Source organism: Erpetoichthys calabaricus, chromosome 6 (assembly GCF_900747795.2).
Source record: "Erpetoichthys calabaricus chromosome 6, fErpCal1.3, whole genome shotgun sequence".
In the NCBI taxonomy this organism is placed as follows: Eukaryota; Metazoa; Chordata; class Cladistia; order Polypteriformes; family Polypteridae; genus Erpetoichthys; species Erpetoichthys calabaricus.
The window spans coordinates 210,397,286-210,416,160 of NC_041399.2; positions in this window are offsets into that span (position 1 = coordinate 210,397,286).

Below are 18,875 nucleotides of genomic sequence, written 5' to 3' on the forward strand. Positions count from 1 at the left end.
AGACCAGGGGTAGGCAACGTCGGTCCTGGAGTGCCACAGTATGTGCAGGTTTTTGTTCCAACCCAGTTCCTTAACGAGAACTCAATTACTGCTGATGAAGCACATATTGCTTAAGTGACATTTTAATGCTTCATTTTAGTGGTCTCGCTTGTTAAGGTTCTCCAACCTTAATTGCTTATTTCAATCTTAAACTGCTGCATTCAGTGTTTTAATTGCTCCTTATTAGCAATAAGATGTAAAACAGGGGTAGGCAATGTCGGTCCTGGTGAGCCGCAGTGGCTACAGGTTTTCATTCCAACCCAATTGCTTAATTAGAAACCAATCATTGCCAATCTCAGACCTTATTTAATTTTATGGCTTGTTAGTCTGTGCAATGTAAGGCTTTTATATCGTAGATTTTTTTCCTTTCCAAGGATATCATCCAAATGATTTGAAGCCTAAAACAGATCATTTTCAGTCTGTCACATTTTTCTATTAAGTGTTTTATTAAATCAAACCGTGCATGATGAACACACACAGATGTAATTGGAAAAAAGCTAGCTGGAGAACTGCTGGCTGCTTTGTCTTTTACATCTTATTGCTAATAAGGAGCAATTAAAACACTGAATGCAGCAGTTTAAGATTGAAATAAGCAATTAAGGTTGGAGAACCTTAACAAGCGAGACCACTAAAATGAAGCATTAAAATGTCACTTAAGCAAAATGTGCTTCATCAGCAATAATTGAGTTCTCGTTAAGGAACTGGGTTGGAACAAAAACCTGCACATACTGTGGCACTCCAGGACCGACGTTGCCTACCCCTGCTGTAGACCACGGCTCCAGAACTGTCCTGGGACTCCCCTGGGGGTGGCCAAGGGCCCATGCAGGTTGGAGCCTCTAAGCGCCAGTCACGTGGCTCCAATGTGACCCAAGAGGGCTGCCCTCTCGTGTCCCGGGGGAGGTAATGCTGGTGATATGTCCACTTCCCCGGTCCTCTCCTCAAAAGGGCGTCTCAGCCGGGCACAGTTCCTGGCCATTTATCACACTATCTATTATATTGTGCATATCATATCTATCTAATATATAGTGCCTTTCATCTATCTATCTTTCTATCTATCATATAGTGCATTTAATATCTATCTATTATATAGCGCATTTCATATCTATCTATCTATCTATCTATCTATCTATCTATCTATCTATCTATCTATCTATCTATCTATCTATCATATAGGGCATTTCATATCTATCTATCTATCTATCTATCTATCTATCTATCTATCTATCTATCTATCTATCTATCTATCTATCTATCTATCTATCTATTGTGACAAATAGAGGCACTGTTGACCCCTTGAACCCTCAGACCAGACGTCAGACACCAGATAAAAGTCCAAATAATGGTTTATTATAATAATAAATGTGCACAAAGCACCACTACTCCACACTACTCTAATAAACAATAATCAATAATCAATAATCCTCCACTCCCAGATGCGTTGCCACCCTTCCACCCCGCTCAGCTCGTCCGTCTGAGATTTCCCAGAGTCTTTTATAGTCCGTGACCCGGAAGTGTTTCTGTCCCTCAGTCCATGTGACTTTCTATCACTTCCGGGTCAGGTAAAAACTTCTCTTCTTCATCAGCCCGGAAGCACTTTATTTCTTTCAACCATGTGACTATGATTTACTTCTGGGCTGTATGGAAAATAAACTTGTCTGTGTCTCCCTGCAGCGTCCCCTGGCGGCCCTGACGTTATCCAGCAGGGCTGTGTAATTAAACTCCATAGTCCATGATGCTCTGCTGGAATTCGGGGCATCTCCACGTTGCAAGGAGGGCTCCATCAAGCGGCTTGGGGTATTGGCCGGGATGAATGGCCGGCCATATCCCACATTATCTATTATATAGTGCATTTCATATCTATCTATCTATCTATCTATCTATCTATCTATCTATCTATCTATCTATCTATCTATCTATCTATCTATCTATCTATCTATCTATCTATCTATCTATCTATCTATCTATCTATCTATCTATCTATCATATAGTGCATTTCATGTCTCTCTCTGTTTAAATCTGTCTAATAGATTACTTTATTAATGCTCAACAGCACACACAGGTAACTGAAGTACCTGAGTAAATGACGGACACAAACTGTAGATACTGCAGCTGCTTTTGCACAGGGGGGCCGTTAGTATAATGAGACTTGTGTTGTGCCCCCTCACATACACACTGGTGACACCCAATTGGCGCTGTGCGGATGTATTCATGACTGCGTCCAGAGAAGGACTGGCCTCCTATTCAGGACCTGTTCTTGTGTCCTGACACCCTTAAAATGGGGGCTCCCACAATGTTGGGTATATTGAATGAATTAATAGACGGATGTGAGATGTTATTTCTGTGTCATCAAACAGTCAGTTAAATTAGCTGTCTGATCCCAACCGGAGTTCTACAGCAGCCATGTCCGTCTTCATTTCAGAGCTTAGAGAGCCCAAATTGTTTTAGCTTGTTAACTTCACCCGATCATCTTGTGAACATGGCTGCTCTCTGCCTGCTTCCTTAAAACAGCCAATCGAATAGCAAATGACATGAATGAATTAGCAGTTTGATTAGAATTTCTTTAATGTGTTTGTGACAGAGAAAATTCATGATATCAATGTGTGTGGTGCTCGTGGTGCCTGGAGACAGCAGTTTGCACTTTGATCCCCAAAAAAGAAGTCGAACTGATAAATAAAAGACAAGTGTTAGAATGGCGACGACAGGCAGTCTGGCAGGCTCGCAGAAGGGCACACAACTGCAAATTGAAGTGGGCAGATGTCTCGGCTATCAGAGTGATGGGGGCACGACAGTCGGAACACATGGCATCATCAGCCAAGAGCAGCAGTGCATGTAAGTCAGTCATTAACAATTATCGTCAGGAATCACCGGACGACTGTCTTGCTAAAGGAACGGATGCGCTGAAGTTCGAGCCTTTCTGACCCTGAAACACTCGTTAAGTACGGATCAGCACGCCAGGCTCATCAGCACGAGAGGTGGTACTGGCTGGGAGAGCCATTTTGGTTGTTGGTAAAGCCTAACGTAACCCACCACATATAATAAAAATGACTGCTTCTTCTTCTTTCAGCTGCTCTCATTAGGGGTTGCCACAGTGGTTCATCTTCTTCCATATCTTTCTGTCCTCTACATCTTGTTCTGTTACCCCATCACCTGCATGTTCTCTCTCACCACATCCATAAACCTTCTCTTAGGCCTTCCCCTTCTCCTCTTGCCTGGTAGCTCTATCCTTAGCACCCTTCTCTCATTATACCCAGCATCTCTCCTCTGCATATGTCCAGACCAACTCAATCTCACCTCTCTGACTTTGTCTCCAAACCATCCAACCTGAGCTGATCCTCTAATGTAATGCAAATATCTAATCAGCCAATCACATTGCAGCAACTCAATGCATTTTGGCCTGTAGACCTTGTCAAGACTACCTGCTGAAGTTAAAAATGAGCATCAGAATGGAGAAGAAAGGCGACTGAAATGACTTTGAATGTGGCATGGCTGTTGGTGCCAGATGGGCTGCTCTGGGTATTTCAGAAACTGCTGATCTACTGGGATTTTCACACACAACCATCTCTAAGGTTTTCAGAGAATGATCTGAAAAAGGGAAAATATCAGCGAGCGGCAGTTCTCTGGGTGAAAATACTTTGTTGATGCCAAAGGTCAGCGGAGAATGGCCAGACTGGTGTGAGCTGATAGAAATACAACAGGAACTCAGATAAGCACTTGTTACAACTGAGGTATGCAGAAAAGTAGCTCTGAACACACAACACATAAAACCATGAAGCAGGTGGGCTACAATAGCAGGAGACCCCACCACTGATACTCCTGTTAGCTAAGAACAGGCAACTGTGGCTACAAACCATACGGGCTCACAAAAATTGGACAATAGAAGATTGGAGGAATGTTGCCTGGTCTGATGAGGCTCGATTTCTGCTGCGACATTTGCATGGTGGGGTCAGAATTTGGCTTCAACAACATGAAAGCAGGGATCCATCCTTCCTTGTATCAATAGTTCAGGGTGCTGCTGGTGTTCTAACGGTGTGAGGGATATTTTCTTGGTACACTTTGGGCCCCTTAGTACCAAAGGAGCATCATTTAAATTTCACAGCCAACCTGAGTATTGTTGCTGACCATGTCCATCCCTTTATTACCGAGGTGTCCCCATCTTCTGATGGCTCCTTCCAACAGGATAACCTGCCATGCCACAAAGCTCAGATCATCTCAAGCTGGTTCACTGGACTCAAATGGCCTTTACAGTCACCAGATCTCAATCCAGTAGAGCAGCTTTGGGATGTGGTGTACCGGGGAGATTTGTATCATGGATGTGCAGCCGACAAATCTGCACCAACTGCATGATACTATCATGTCAAAATGGACCAAAATCCCTGAAGAATGTGTTCAGCACCTTGTTGAATTTGTGCTGTGAAGATTTACTGCAGTTCTTAAGGCAAAAGGGCTCCATCCTGGTACTAGAAAGGTGTACCTAATAAAGAGGCCAGGGAGTACACTTTCCTAAAAAGACAAATAACTCACCAATTGCAGTGGTGTAGCTGGAGTTCGTGCCGCTCAGTGCAAGGCGGTGCTTCAATTTGCCGCCGTCCAACATACCGAAATATGTTAACCTATTTAAATAGAATATTAAAATGACGTATAGAGAAAAATTAAGATAAAGTTTACATAGATTTATTCAAATATAGAGAAACAACAATAATTTTTCACATATAATTATTTATAAGCATCAACTAGACAAGAATATATTATAGACGCACAGATAAGCCGTGTTCTGATTATTAGTTTAATATAATTACGCTGCAAAAACCAGAACCAGTGTGGTGTACAAGTGACAGGTGGGGATGTTTTCTGCGCAGAGCAAGAACGCATTCGGATTGATAATGAAACAAAATTATAAATTATAAATTAGTTGTTTATCTTCCTAGAATTTATTTTCGGTGTAATGTTTATGTTCATTTTTGTTTTTGCCTCATAAATTTCAACTGCTGTGTCTGATGCCGTCATAGAAGGACAGTCTGAAAATTATTTTTGAAGCATTTGTGGATAAAAATCAGAGAATTTAACTTTTTTCATTCAGGAGTGATATTTGTCTGAACCCTGCTGCTTACACATAAATTGTACTGAGCCTTTTGGCCAATAATGCCGCCCCCAAAAATGTGCCGCCCGGGGCGGACCGCCCCCTCTGCCCGCCTCTAGCTACGGCACTGACGAATTGCAACACTTATGTGATAAATTCTATGACTGCTGACGGCATAACCATCCCTTCAAGGAGGATGGTTCCTGTTTTAATTTCTGCCGATATGCATATGCCCAGTCTAAGCGAATGGCTAAGTCAGAATGAGTCATAAGGAGACTGTGGAAGATTGTGGGTTCGCTTCCCGGTTCCTCCCTGTGTGGGTAGCGCTTTGAGTACTGAGAAAAGCGCTATATAAATGTAATGAATTATTATTATTATTGGGGCGGCACGGTGGCACAGTGGGTAGCGCTGCTGCCTCGCAGTTGGGGGACCTGGGTTCGCCTTCCGGGTCCTCCCTGCGTGGAGTTTGCAAGTTCTCCCCGTGTCTGCGTGGGTTTCCTCCCACAGTCCAAAGACATGCTGGTTAGGTGGATTGGCGATTCTAAATTGGCCCTAGTGTATGCTTGGTGTGTGGGTGTGTGTGTTTGTGTGTGTCCTGTGGTGGGTTGGCACCCTGCCTGGGATTGGTTCCTGCCTTGTGCCCTGGGATTGGCTCCAGCAGACCCTGTGTTCAGATTCAGCGGGTTGGAAAATGGATGGATGGATGGATTATTATTATTATTATTATAATTGTTTTTAATTTGTTTTAGTTTGGGCAGAGATACTTAGAAAAATTATGTGAAAACACTAATGTGGGCAGAGATAAATTTTGTTTAAAAGCATTGTTTTTTTAAGTGAAAATGTAGTACTGTGGGCACAGCCTCACTCATAGCAGACCTGTAGATAGTAGATAGATAGATATGAAAGGCACTATATAATAGATAAATAGATTGAAAGGCACTATATAATACATATATAGATAGATAAATAGATATGAAAGGCACTATATAATACATTGATAGATAGATAGATAGATAGATAGATATGAAAGGCACTATATAATAGATAGATAGATAGATAGATAGATAGATAGATAGATAGATAGATAGATAGATAGATAGATAGATAGATAGATAGATAGATATGAAAGGCACTATAGAATTGATAGATAGATAGATCTGTTATAGATAGTGAAGGTCATGGACTTTAGTAATCATTTCAGTCTTCGTAGGGTGAGCCCCACACACTAACTGGCACACCCACCCTATGTACTGTTCAGTGTGCCAGTCCCACACATGGCTTCAGTGGTTTTGCCAATCCATTTATCCCCAAAGTAAACATTTTGCTAAACAAGCTTTCCTGTCAGTGATAATGATTTTCAGTTTTTCTTCCATTTCTTGTGTAGCTGTTTTTTGATATCTTCCATGGTGGTCTCTCTGCTTCTGTTCTGCTTTGATTTTCTTCATCTCTTGTCAGCTATTACCTTCAGTGTTCCCTAGTTGCCTGCACTTTCTTCTTTAAGCTCGCTTTTCTTGTTACAGGACCTAAACATTTTAGCTTCTGCTCCTCTCTGTACAATTCCAGGGTGTAATCGTTTGATCTGATGAAAACCTGACTGACTTGTTGGTCTTACAGTCCGTGGTGTGCACGCTAATCTCCAAAAGCATTGATTTTTTTTCACTCTACTGTCCCGATGGTCTGACATTCACAGCCTTATGCTGCCACAGAGATAACTGTTGATTTAACATTTGAACTTTGTTGTACATGCAGCTTCTCTGGATTGTATTATGCTATAGAAAAACAGAAAGACCTGAAAAGCATTACATACACTGTGTATAAATTGTAACGGACAACAGGCATAGGCTGGCATTCCAGCCGAGATCATTCATATACCATTACTCAGCTGGGAGGCCAGTTTATTGCAACAACAAAGGCAAGATAATTGCACAAACTATGTACCTCCCCGACACAATAAGTGGCAGTCCTCTTGGACGATGTTGCCTATGTGGATGCTTGCAGGGCAGGCTGGGAGTTGGAGTCCAGTAGTGCAGTTCTGGGGTATTACATCTGTGCTGCCAGTGAGAGCTGCAGGGACAAATCACCTTCACTTCAGAGAGCTTCCACCTGACCAAGAAGTACCTTTGTTGTGACACTGCAAATGCTCCCGGGTCAGGCATCCTCAATGTTAAGTCAGAGTCAGAGAGTGCCAGGAGTAAAGAGAAAAAAGGAAGAATTGTGTTGAGAAATTGTTATATGACGCGTGCAGATTTGCATTGTAATAAATCATCATTTGAATTTATATGTGTATTGGTGTTTGTGTAATGTGGGGGCTCAGTGGTACCCTCTATGGGTCACAGTATATATATACTAGCAAAATACCCGTGCTTCGCAGCGGAGAAGTAGTGTGTTAAAGAGGTTATGTAAACATATATATACATATACATATATATATACATATCTACATATACACACATTCATAAACACACACATATACATATACACATACATACATACATAGTGCGTTGTAACACGGGCTGTGATTGTTACATGGGAGGGAGACAACAAATCACAGCTTCCCGCTTTCTAATCGGGCCTGTGATTGGTGCTTTGACTGATGCCCAGATCCCACAGTATGTCCCTTTAGGAGAGGCGTTAGGCGAGTGTAATTGATTAGCGGTGCTGCAAGTTTAGCTTTACACCTGTTTATAAGGCTTATTGACTGAAAGGGGCTTTCATGAAAAAACTTAGGGCTTTGCTACAGGATACACCCTCCACAAGTTAAGGAAGTAAAAATAAAGGTATATATTTCTGTTTTATTTAAACCTTTTAAGTTTGTATGTGGGCGGCATGGTGGCACAGTGAAAGGTGCCAGTTAGGAGACCCGTGTTCGCCCCGTGTCTGTCTGGGTTTCCTCCGGGTACTCCGGTTTCCTCCCACAGTCCAAAGACATGCAGGTTAGGTGCATTGGCGATTGTAAATTGTCTGTGGTGTGTGGGTGTGTGCACCCTGCAGTGGGCTGGCACCTTGCCCGGGGTTTGTTTCCTGCCTTGTGCCCTGTGTTGGCAGGGATTGGCTCCTGTATTTAGGATATAGTGGGTTGGATAATGGATGGATGGACATTTGTATGCATAGCCCCATTTGCCCGTTTTTGTTTTTTTTATTTCTTCAGTAATATTTCAGCAAACCCGGAGCTTGTCAGTTCAAATCCTGGTACTGTCACCACTGTGTGACCCTGAGGAAGTCACTTCACCTGCCTGTGCTGCAAAAAACAAAAGTAATGTAACAAATTGTACCTCAGATGTTGCAAGTTGCTGGAATAAAGGCATAAGTCAAATAGATAAATATGTATTATACACATAGGAAGTATTAATTTATTTTCAGTCAAGTCATCTGCAGCAAATCTTTATAAATGAGGGTTTCTCCTTTTTAGATAGTGCAAACTGTTTCTTCTTCATTGACGTTTTCTCTTGGAGAGCCTTTTTCATTTCATTGAAAATTAAAGCAGCAGCTGCCAAAATATGTAGCTTTCTTATTAATTTTTCAACATTGTGTAAAATAACTTTATAAAGTAACATAAAAGGTTTAAATACTGGTTATCCTTTTACACTAAAATATTACTAAAGAGATACAAAAAAAGTAAAATGCATATGTTGTTTTTCTTCAAGGAGATTAAATATTACTGAAGAAAGAAAGAAAAAAAACAAACTAAAACAGCCAAATGGGGCTATGCATATGAACTAAAAAGGTTTAAATAAAACAGAAATATATACCTTTATTTTTACTTCCTTAACTTGTGGAGGGTGTATCTTGTAGCAAAGCCCTAAGTTTTTTCGTGAAAGCCCGTTTCAGTCAATAAGTCTTAAAAACAGGTGTAAAGATATTGACAATAAGCTACGCAAACCCACCAAGACATGGAATCGTTTAAATCAAGGCACGAGTCGAAAAACACCATCCCATACTATTAGTTAACGATTAACACATTTCTACTGTATATGTATTGTAAGCATGCAATACAACTGATAATATGTTGCGCTTATTTATCTGGTGTACCGACATTTTTGCGCGTTTAACGGCTGAAATCCAACGTGGTTTGTGCCCTTCAGAATGAAAACAGTTTGCATTCACCTTTTAAATAAAAGGCGAGCTTTTAAGCCTGAGAAATCACCCCGTAAATGCACACGTTTAATTGCACATGTGTTAATATGTATGCTTACACACTGTTTCTTCTTCATTGAGGTTTTCTCTAGTATGTAGATAAGGTAATTACATTCACGGCATTCGTAGTCTGAATAACAATCTGATTGTATGGGTGGTTACCTACCAGGTAACGCTTATGGTTGGCCAGCAAGTCAGCTAACATCAGCCACGGTGCCTTCAGTTGTGAGAAGCAGATCATAGAATGGTTGAAAATAGTTTACTGTCAAATAATGCAAAGAGTACGCGACACGTGTTTCGCCCTAATTGTTGGTTCATCAGGCGTAAGGCAAGTGTAATTGAATAGCGGCGCGCCATTGAATAGCGGCGCTGCAAGTTTGGTTTCTTTTCAGTAAAGTCAGGCGTTAGGCAAGTGTCATTGAATAGCGGCACGTGATTGAATAGCAGCGCTGCAAGTTTAGTTTCTTTTCAATAAAGTCAGGCGTTAGGCAAGTGTCATTGAATAGTGGCGGCGCTGCAAGTTTAGTTTCTTTTCAATAAAGTCAGGCGCGCTTTGCAGCGGCGAAGTTCTGCTTTTAAATTTTTATTAAGAAGAAAAGAAAACCTTTTTAAACTGAGGGAAAATATACCAATAACAATTTGTTAAGGATCTGTTTTTTGTGAAGCTGCCTTTACACAGCCTGTCCGCTGTTTTATAAACGAACGCCATATAAGGCCGTCCTTTCTCCTTCACAGTCAGTTCACGTGATTACATGTGAGGCGTGATGACGCGATACGCAACCCCCGCAACCCCGCCTCCCACGGCCAGCGAGCTGCGGTCCATTACAGTATATGGACAAAAAAGAGGTTCCAGTTATGACCGTTACGCTTTGAATTTCAAAATGAAACCTGCCTAACTTTTGTAGGTAAGCTGTAAGGAATGAGCCTGCCAAATTTCAGCCTTCCACCTACACGGGAAGTTGGAGAATTAGTGATGAGTGAGTGAGTCAGTCAGTCAGTCAGTCAGTCAGTGAGGGCTTTGCCTTTTATTAGTATAGATATATATATATATATATATATCCATCCATCCATCCATTGTTCAACTCACTATATCCTAACTACAGGGTCACAGGGGTCTGCTGGAACCAATCCCAGCCAGCACAGTGCGCAAGGCAGGAAACAAACCCTGGGCAGGGCGCCAGCCCACTGCAGGGCACACCCACACACACACACCAAGCACACATTAGGTACAATTTAGGATGGCCAATGCAGCTAACCTGCATCTCTTTGGACTGTGGGAGGAAACCCACGCAGACATGCAAACTCCATGCAGGGAGGACCCGGGAAGTGAATCCAGGTCTCCTTACTGCAAGGTAGCAGCGCTACCATTGCGCCACTACTCCGCCTCAACAGTAGATGATATCACATAAGACGAGGTTATGGTGGGAGAGGGCGCAAAGAAAAAAAAAAAATCCATATAGTGCATTAGGCACATGGATGAGGAGTATTGAGTCTCCAAGTAAAATTTTCACAATGAATGCCAGCTAGTGGGAGCTCCATTCTCCTTTGCCTGCTGGTTCCGGAATGAGCCACCATCCTCCAAGGACCTCTCGTTTAATTGCAACCCAACCGGAAGGGGCAGAGCCTGAATGGGTCTAAATGGCATTAGGCTTCTTCCTTGTACTGAAGATAGTGTTAGCGGCAGAGCCCCCTCTTGTCTCGGGATGGTAATACTTACTTTAATGGAGCCAGGCAGGTGATCTCTGGGCACATATACATGACAATGCATACCGGTGCGTACAGCTACTTCTTACACCCAATTTGTAGAAAATAAATTTGTCCTTTTGCACTTCCAAGTGGGATCCCCCACCACTAGCTATAAAATAGTTTCTGTAAATGAGTGTTGATTTTGGACCCCCAGACCTAGGAGGAGAAGGAGGAAGAATCCAAGACAACATGGAGTACCAATGGTTCATTTTTATTTTTTCTCAAACCCATTTGTCTATCCCAGCAGCATTGGGTGGAAGTTAGAAAACAGTCCTGGATGGTCCAGAGGTTCATTACAGGGCTCATCGAGTAGTTCTGAAATTTTCCTTCATCTCCTAAAGGTGGTGTGCACTTCTGAATTGGTGAAAAATCCAGGATTTTTCTAAGTGAGTAGAGCAGGGGGACTGTATGTATTAGAAGGCCATTGTTTTTTCAGGAGGATAATTTAATTCTCTAAAATCAGCATTGTGGCCAAAAGGACGACGGAAAGAAAATTCAGACATTAAAAAGAAAACTGGGAGACGGTTAGGATCTATTCATCTAATAAATCCTTTGCTTTCTTGCCTCCTCACCAGACATTTCTGTGGAGAGGTGAGGTGATTGCATTATTTTGGCGAGGACATCAGTAGGATCAACAAAGCAGTCAATGCAGCACTTGAGCTGAGCAATTAGCCACGGTAACAACTTTAATAGGCGTGAAGCTGTTCTTATGTGAAGCACGTCTCTCTGGCACCAGTCAATTAATGAGTTGTGCTGAATAAGCCGTAGACATTCCAGAACTCTCTGGTACACTAGAGATTGAACAACCGTAAAAGAGATTACTGCAGAGTGCCGTCCTCCATTAAACAGTTTTAATGCCCATTCAGTACCCACTTAATGATTCCTATCAATAGCCTGAATTTGAATTCTTTGCTAATTTCATTCAGCATCACAATTACAGTATATTCTTTCTCCAGTTGAGAGCTGATAAAACATTCAGCTGCCCTTGAATCACATCTTATCGTGTTGCATTTGTTTTTCCTCCCCTCATTTCTTGTCTTCATTCTTGTTTTCAATTGTAATCTTTTTTGGTGTTAGGAATGGGCCGGGGCTCCGCCTCCTTGTCTAACCATTTGCTACTGGCTGCCTCTAGCTCCTCCCATCTGTGCCTGTTGCTAGGCAATGTTTATTATACAGCAATCATATGATGGAGTTAGGGTGGGCAGGAAATGTCATTGGGATTTTTTTCTTTTTCTTGTTTACTAGGGGGCTTTGCCCCCCTGCTCGCTTAACTCACCAACACCCCCCCCCAGCCTGAACTACGCGCCAGCCACTTTGCGTCTTTGCCGCTCGTGTATGTGGATTTCACTTTCACCAAACAACAAATCTTTTAATTCTCACGGATAGGCCTCTCTGTGGTGGGTTGGCATCCTGCCCGGGACTGGTTCCTGCCTTGTGCCCTGTGTTGGCTGGGATTGGCCCCAGCAGACCCCTGTGACCCTGTGTTGGGATTCAGCGGGTTGGAAAATGGATGGATGGATGGATAGGCCTCTTCATTGGGAAGAAACACTACTTTTCCCTGATGGCAACACGAATTAGACCATCTACAAGCCTCCGCCTTAAAGTTTAAATTCGAACAATATAGTCGATCTCTTTTCACTGTTCTATTATTTCACCGAGTAATATTTTCCATTTGTTAATAATTCTTTGCATTATTATAGCGCTTTTCTCACTACTCAAAGCGCTCAGCAATTGCAGGTTAAGGGCCCAACTGAGCATAGTTCCTTTTTGGCATTTACTGGATTTGAACCAGGAACCTTCCGATTGCCAGTGCAGATCCCTAGCCTCAGAGCCCTCTATATTGCAGTAATGCAATCTTTACTATAATTTTTTTTAAGAACTTTTGAATTTTCGTACTTCCATTATCTCTAACCTGCTCTGCATGTGCATCATGCCAACGTTTTTGAATTCTTTCTACTTTGTCATCTACTCTTTGTCTTTTTATTTCCGGCCCCAGGCCGGAAGTCTCGTCTCGCGGGACGTGAAGGTATCTCTCTGAAAAAGTTGCGTCTTGTCCCAGGATTTTTTTTTATTATAATAGAGATATTTTTTGAAAGAATTTGTTAACCCCTGAGGGGAAATTGTGTTTTCGCATAACCTTTTTTCCCCAGAGCGCAGAGTCAGCCATTTTACGGCAAACCCGAGAACAATTCTCAAGCTAAGGGTCGTGTGTGTTGCTTTTCCCTGCATATTATTTTTAAAATTCTTTTTCCTTTTATAATATTAGGAGTCAAAATTGAATAATTTTAATAAAAAAACCCAGAAAAATTAAAAATGATGGGGGAACAGGATAAATAAAGAGAAGAGCTTTGTAAGGTGGCGCTGCTCCAGCATTTGTGCGGTTTGTGCTCCTCTTGTTTTAGTGATTCTCTGCTGTTCAGACTTTGCTTTGTTTGTTGATTCAATTCTTATCTATAATTTTTGTTAACATCCCTGAAAGGCTACATCACTTTAGATTACTGTCAATCGTAAGCTTTATTTATATAATCTTAGCAAGTTGGAGGCAGTCAACGTTGCACACCTAAGAGGGCAGTCGCATAATGTGACATCAAGTGCCAGTCGAAGTCCACTTAGAGCCCTGGGTAGGGTGGACTGATGTTGCCCCTCATTGTTCATGGTTGGTAATTGGTATTATTCGACTTTGATGACCTTCAGTGGGTCATTACACATCACCTTGACCCTGACTTGGGAATAACCGTAATTACAAAAAATTCTAAGTCTGGGTCATACTTGAGGTTAACACCTAGGAGGTTAAGTCTATAATGTGCCTGTGATAGCACAAATGGTGCCCCCTTTGTGTTTATCATGGACTTTAACTCTTTGGAGGCTTCACTTTTTTGTTTTTCCAAATATCCTTTTTATTTGCATTGCATCTTTGTGGACCTGGAGAAAGCATATGACAGGGTGCCTCGAGAGGAGCTATGGTATTGTATGAGGAAGTCGGGAGTGGAAGAGAAGTACGTAACAGTTGTATAGGATATGTACGATGGAAGTATGACAGTGGTGAGGTCTGCGGTAGGAGTGACGGAGGTGGGATTACATCAGGGATCGGCTCTGAGCCCTTTCTTATTTGCAATGGTGATGGACAGGTTGACAGATGAGATTAGACAGGAGTTCCTGTGGACTATGATGTTTGCTGATGACATTGTGATCTGTAGTGATAGTAGGGAGCAGGTTGAGGAGAGCCTGGAGAGGTGGAGATCTGCTCTAGAGAGGAGAGGAATGAAGGTCAGTAGGACCACCACGACAGAATACATGTGTGTGAATGAGAGGGAGGTCAGTGGAATAGTGAGGATGAAGGGAGTAGAGTTGGAGAAGGTAGATGAGTTTAAATACTTGGGATCAACAGTACAGAGTAATGGGGATTGTGGAAGAGAAGTGAAAAAGAGAGTGCAGGCAGGGTGGAATGGGTGGAGAAGAGTGTCAGGAGTGATTTGTGACAGGCGGGTATCAGCAAAAGTGACAGGGAAGGTCTACAGGACGGTAGTGAGACCAGCTATGTTATATGGGTTGGAGACGATGGCACTGACCAGAAAGCAGGAGACAGAGCTGGAGGTGGCAGAGTTAAAGATGTTAAGATTTGCATTGGGTGTGACGAGGATGGACAGGATTAGAAATGAGGACATTAGAGGGTCAGCTCAAGTTGGACGGTTGGGAGACAAAGTCAGAGAAGCAAGATTGCGTTGGTTTGGACATGTGCAGAGAAGAGATGCTGAGTATATTGGGAGAAGGATGCTATGGATAGAGCTGCCAGGTAAGAGGAGAAGAAAGAGGAAGGCCTAAGAGAAGGTTTATGGATGTGCGAAGAGAGGACATGCAGGTGATGGGGTAACAGAACAAGATGCAGAGGACAGAAAGATATGGAAGAAGATGATTTGCTGTGGCGACCCCTAACGGGAGTAGCCGAAAGAAGATGAAGATTGTGAAAAACATAAAACTAACAGAACAGTTTTTCAGCAGCCCCCTTATTGTCACTCAGAATCATCATCTGACAGTACAGAATCCAAGAGAATTTCTTTTGATGAGAGCATTTGACTCCAAACTGTAATGAAATTGACCGGCGATTCATCTCTATCTTATGGTTTTTGCTGCCATCTAGTGGATAAAACTATATAATACATTGTAGGTGGTTTTTCTTGGCGGTTAGCCTTCAATTCTTTGTGTGTTGACTTTTGTCGACACCCACCTTTAAAGTGTTAAGGAGCGTTCGCCCTTTGATGTGCAGAGCAAATGCAATTTTACTTTCGTAATTGGCGCCCAGTGGGTAAAAGCATCCACTCAATATCAGTATAGTTCAACAACTGAAGTGCCCACAGTGCATGACCCTTCAGTAGCACAAATGGCTGCCCTTTGTATAAATACCGCAGCCCTTGCAACCCCTTGTTGTGCGGAGCACTCACACCTTTACTTTCATAGGCCACTCAATGTCGGGAGCATGTGCCCCGTAATTCTCAGAAATGGCGCCATCACTAGGTGGCTGACATGGACTGACTGGCTCTGGTGACCTGCCTATGACTCAGTCCAACTAGTCCATGACTTACATGGACAAAATCAATCAGGTATTAGTGATAGTTGTGGGCTCTGTGTTCATGAGATCTGACGGCCAATGAAAGCTCATCTGGAAGTACAATTCATATAATGTAATGACGAGGAATCGGGAATGCGGGTGTTTTGGAGCTCACTAATAGAATGGAATCTTATCTATCTATAGATAAGTCTACAGAAAAAATGAAAAAACTAGGAGCGAGAGTGTGACTGAACTCGATGTACCTGTTAATCCTATGTACCAGTAGAACCTTATTGATTGTCAGAAAAAAGGGGCAAGCATGATGACTGTACTGGAAATTTGTCACATAGTTGTGCAATTTGACATTCACTCATCCATTTTCCACCACTTATCTGGGGTCCAGGTCACAGAGTGCGAACTCATACTGTGGGGATACCAAAGCATTTCCAGGCCATTTAGATGAAATAATTCTTCCAGCGAATGCAGGGTCTTCCCCAGGTTCTCCCTCCAGCTGGTGGTGCCTGTAAAACCTCCACAGGGAGATATCTGGGAAACATCCGTATCAGATAATAGAACCACCTCAGTTGGCTTCTCTCAATGCGGAGGGTCAGCGGCTCTACTCTGAGCCTCTCCAGGCTGTTTGTGTTTCTCACCCTATTTCCAAGGGAGAGTCCAGCTGCCCTGCTGGGAAGATTCATTATAGCCACTTGTAACCAAAATGGACATCCCCCTGAAGCTGCTGGATATTATGGCCGGCCTGTACACTGGTACTGTGAGTGCTGTGCATAGTGGAGGTGGAACCTCTGCGTTTCTCCCAGTTGATTCTGGGGTTCGTCAGTGGTGTGTTCTGCTCCTACTCTGTTCAATGCTTATATGGACTGGGTGTTGGGCAAGGTCATGAGGTCCAGCGGCTGTGGGGCATCTGTTGGTGAAGAAAGATTCACGGATCTTGACTTTGCTGATGATGCTGTGATCGTCACTGAGTCAATGGAGACTCTGATCGGGTGTCTCGAGAGACTGAGTGAGGGGTTTGAGTGTCTGTATTTGCGAGTGTCCTGGATAAAAACCAACAGCCAGGCTTTTAATGACCCCTTGGGCATGGCCATCAGCAGTGTGTCTGTCTGTGGAGAGAGTGTCGACCTCGTCGAGAGGTTCAGTTACCTTGGCAGTGACATTCATGTCTCTGGTGACTCTTCCTAAGAAGTCAGTAGATGGATTGGGAGAGCATGGGGGGTCATGAGGTCACTGGAAAGGGGTGTGTGGCACTCCCGATATCTCTGCAAAAGGACGAAGGTCCAAGTCTTTAGAGTCCTGGTGTTTCCTGTCTTGCAATATGGTTGCGAGACCTCCTCACTCACACTCCAGCCTCAGGGCGTGTACCTTACCTCCGCTTAGCTAGCGAAAGAGAGAACTACTTAACAGATTTAGATCAATTTTTTATCTAGAATTTGCTTGAACATTCCGGTTGATTTTGCAGCTTCTCTCATTGTGCTACATATTATATTTCGTTTGCGGTACCGATTTATTTGCGTGAATCTGAGAGAGAAATGCTGCGGGCTGAGGGGAGGTTCGCAGGGCCCACCTCATGCGCCTGCCCCTGTTTGAGTCACTCTACCCCTCACCACGTGTTGGAGCGTAGCTCACCTCCACTTAGCTAGCGATACCGGTTTGTTCAGCAGACATTATCATCTAGAGCAGTGTTTCTCAAACTCAGTCCTGGGGACCCCCTGTGGCTGGAGGTTTTTGTTCCAACCAGCTTCTGTTTTTAATTAAACTCCTGGGCTAATTAAGTGAACTGATATTTTCCAAGTTCTGTGTTTAGGGAATAATAGAAATTACAAAACTTTGCAGAGGAATTGGATAAACCTCTGGCGCTATCAGAATTACTAGATGCTATAAAATCACTTCAGAGCGGGAAGCAGCAGGCCCTGATGGCTACCCTGTTGAGTTTTATAAGAAATTCTCCACTCAGCTAGCTCCCCTCTTATTAGCAACATTTACAGAAGCTAGAGACAATCAAATTCTACCTCAAACTTTTCGCCAAGCATTAATCACCATCTTTCCTAAACAAAACAAGGACTTATTACAATGTACATCATACAGACCAATTTCACTCCTGAATAATGATGTTAAGATACTCTCCAAAGTCCCAGCTAGAAGGATAGAGAAAGTGCTGCCTTTGGTAATATCACAAGATCAAACTGGATTTATTAAAGGCTGACATTTAGCTTCCAATCTCTGTTTAATGTAATATATTCACCTGCAAAGACAAACACCCTGGAGATATTATTATCGTTGGATGCAGAAAAAACATTTGATATTATTGAATGGAACTACCTTTTCGCTACATTAGAGAAATTTGGGTCTGGCCCGAATATCAGTGGTGGGGGTTGATTTGTTTTCAATTCTATTTTTTTTGTAAAAATTGATCTGTTTGTATGGAATGATTACAATAAAATCAATAAAATTTATATATACAGTGCTACCTCGGTATACGTCCTTAATCCGTTCCAGATCTTTGGACTTATACCAAAGAGGACTTATACCAAACAAATTTTTCCCATAAGAAATAAAGGGAAAATGATTAATCTGTTCCCATGAAAAAAAATCCTATTGTTATTGGCATATTATACATTGATGGGTTTGTATAAAATAATTTGAACACTGCTTAATACTAAAATATGTAAATACAAAAGCAATTAGATGAAATAAATGAAAATGTAACCTCATTTTACCTTGCTGAGATAAGTCGCGTGCCTGCTAAGACTGCTGTTTCCCATCTTTAAACCTCCTTTATCTTCCTCTTTTCCTCGATCCATCTATTCCCCCGTTCCTGGTGCCGACCTGTATATATACATCCACCCACGCCTCCGTGGGTGCAGCGCCTTAATCACATGCCACAGAAAGCCAATGAAGCAATTGCAAATGATCGCATCCACACGTGCAGGTGCGACTCGCTCCAACTACCTCATTAACTCCCCACGGTCGTGCATCGTGCCCACAGAGAACGACATGGCTATATGGATTTAAAACCTGGCCTTTTTTTTTTTGAAGCTGCGGACCCGCTATACCACAGGCAGTGTTGGCTTTGTCTTGAGAGAGGTAAACAAGGGTAGCACGCGGTGTTCTAGTACGCGAGTTGTATTCCAAACAAAGGTTGTATACCAAGCAAAATTTTTTGCGTCCAAACAGGACTTATACCAAGTTGTACTTATTCCAAAACGGACTTATGCCGAGGGACCACTGTATATAAAAAAAAGAAATTAGAAAACTAAGTTTGCTAAAAAAATATATTAAAATGTACCAAGCAGTTATATAGGAATAATGCATTTT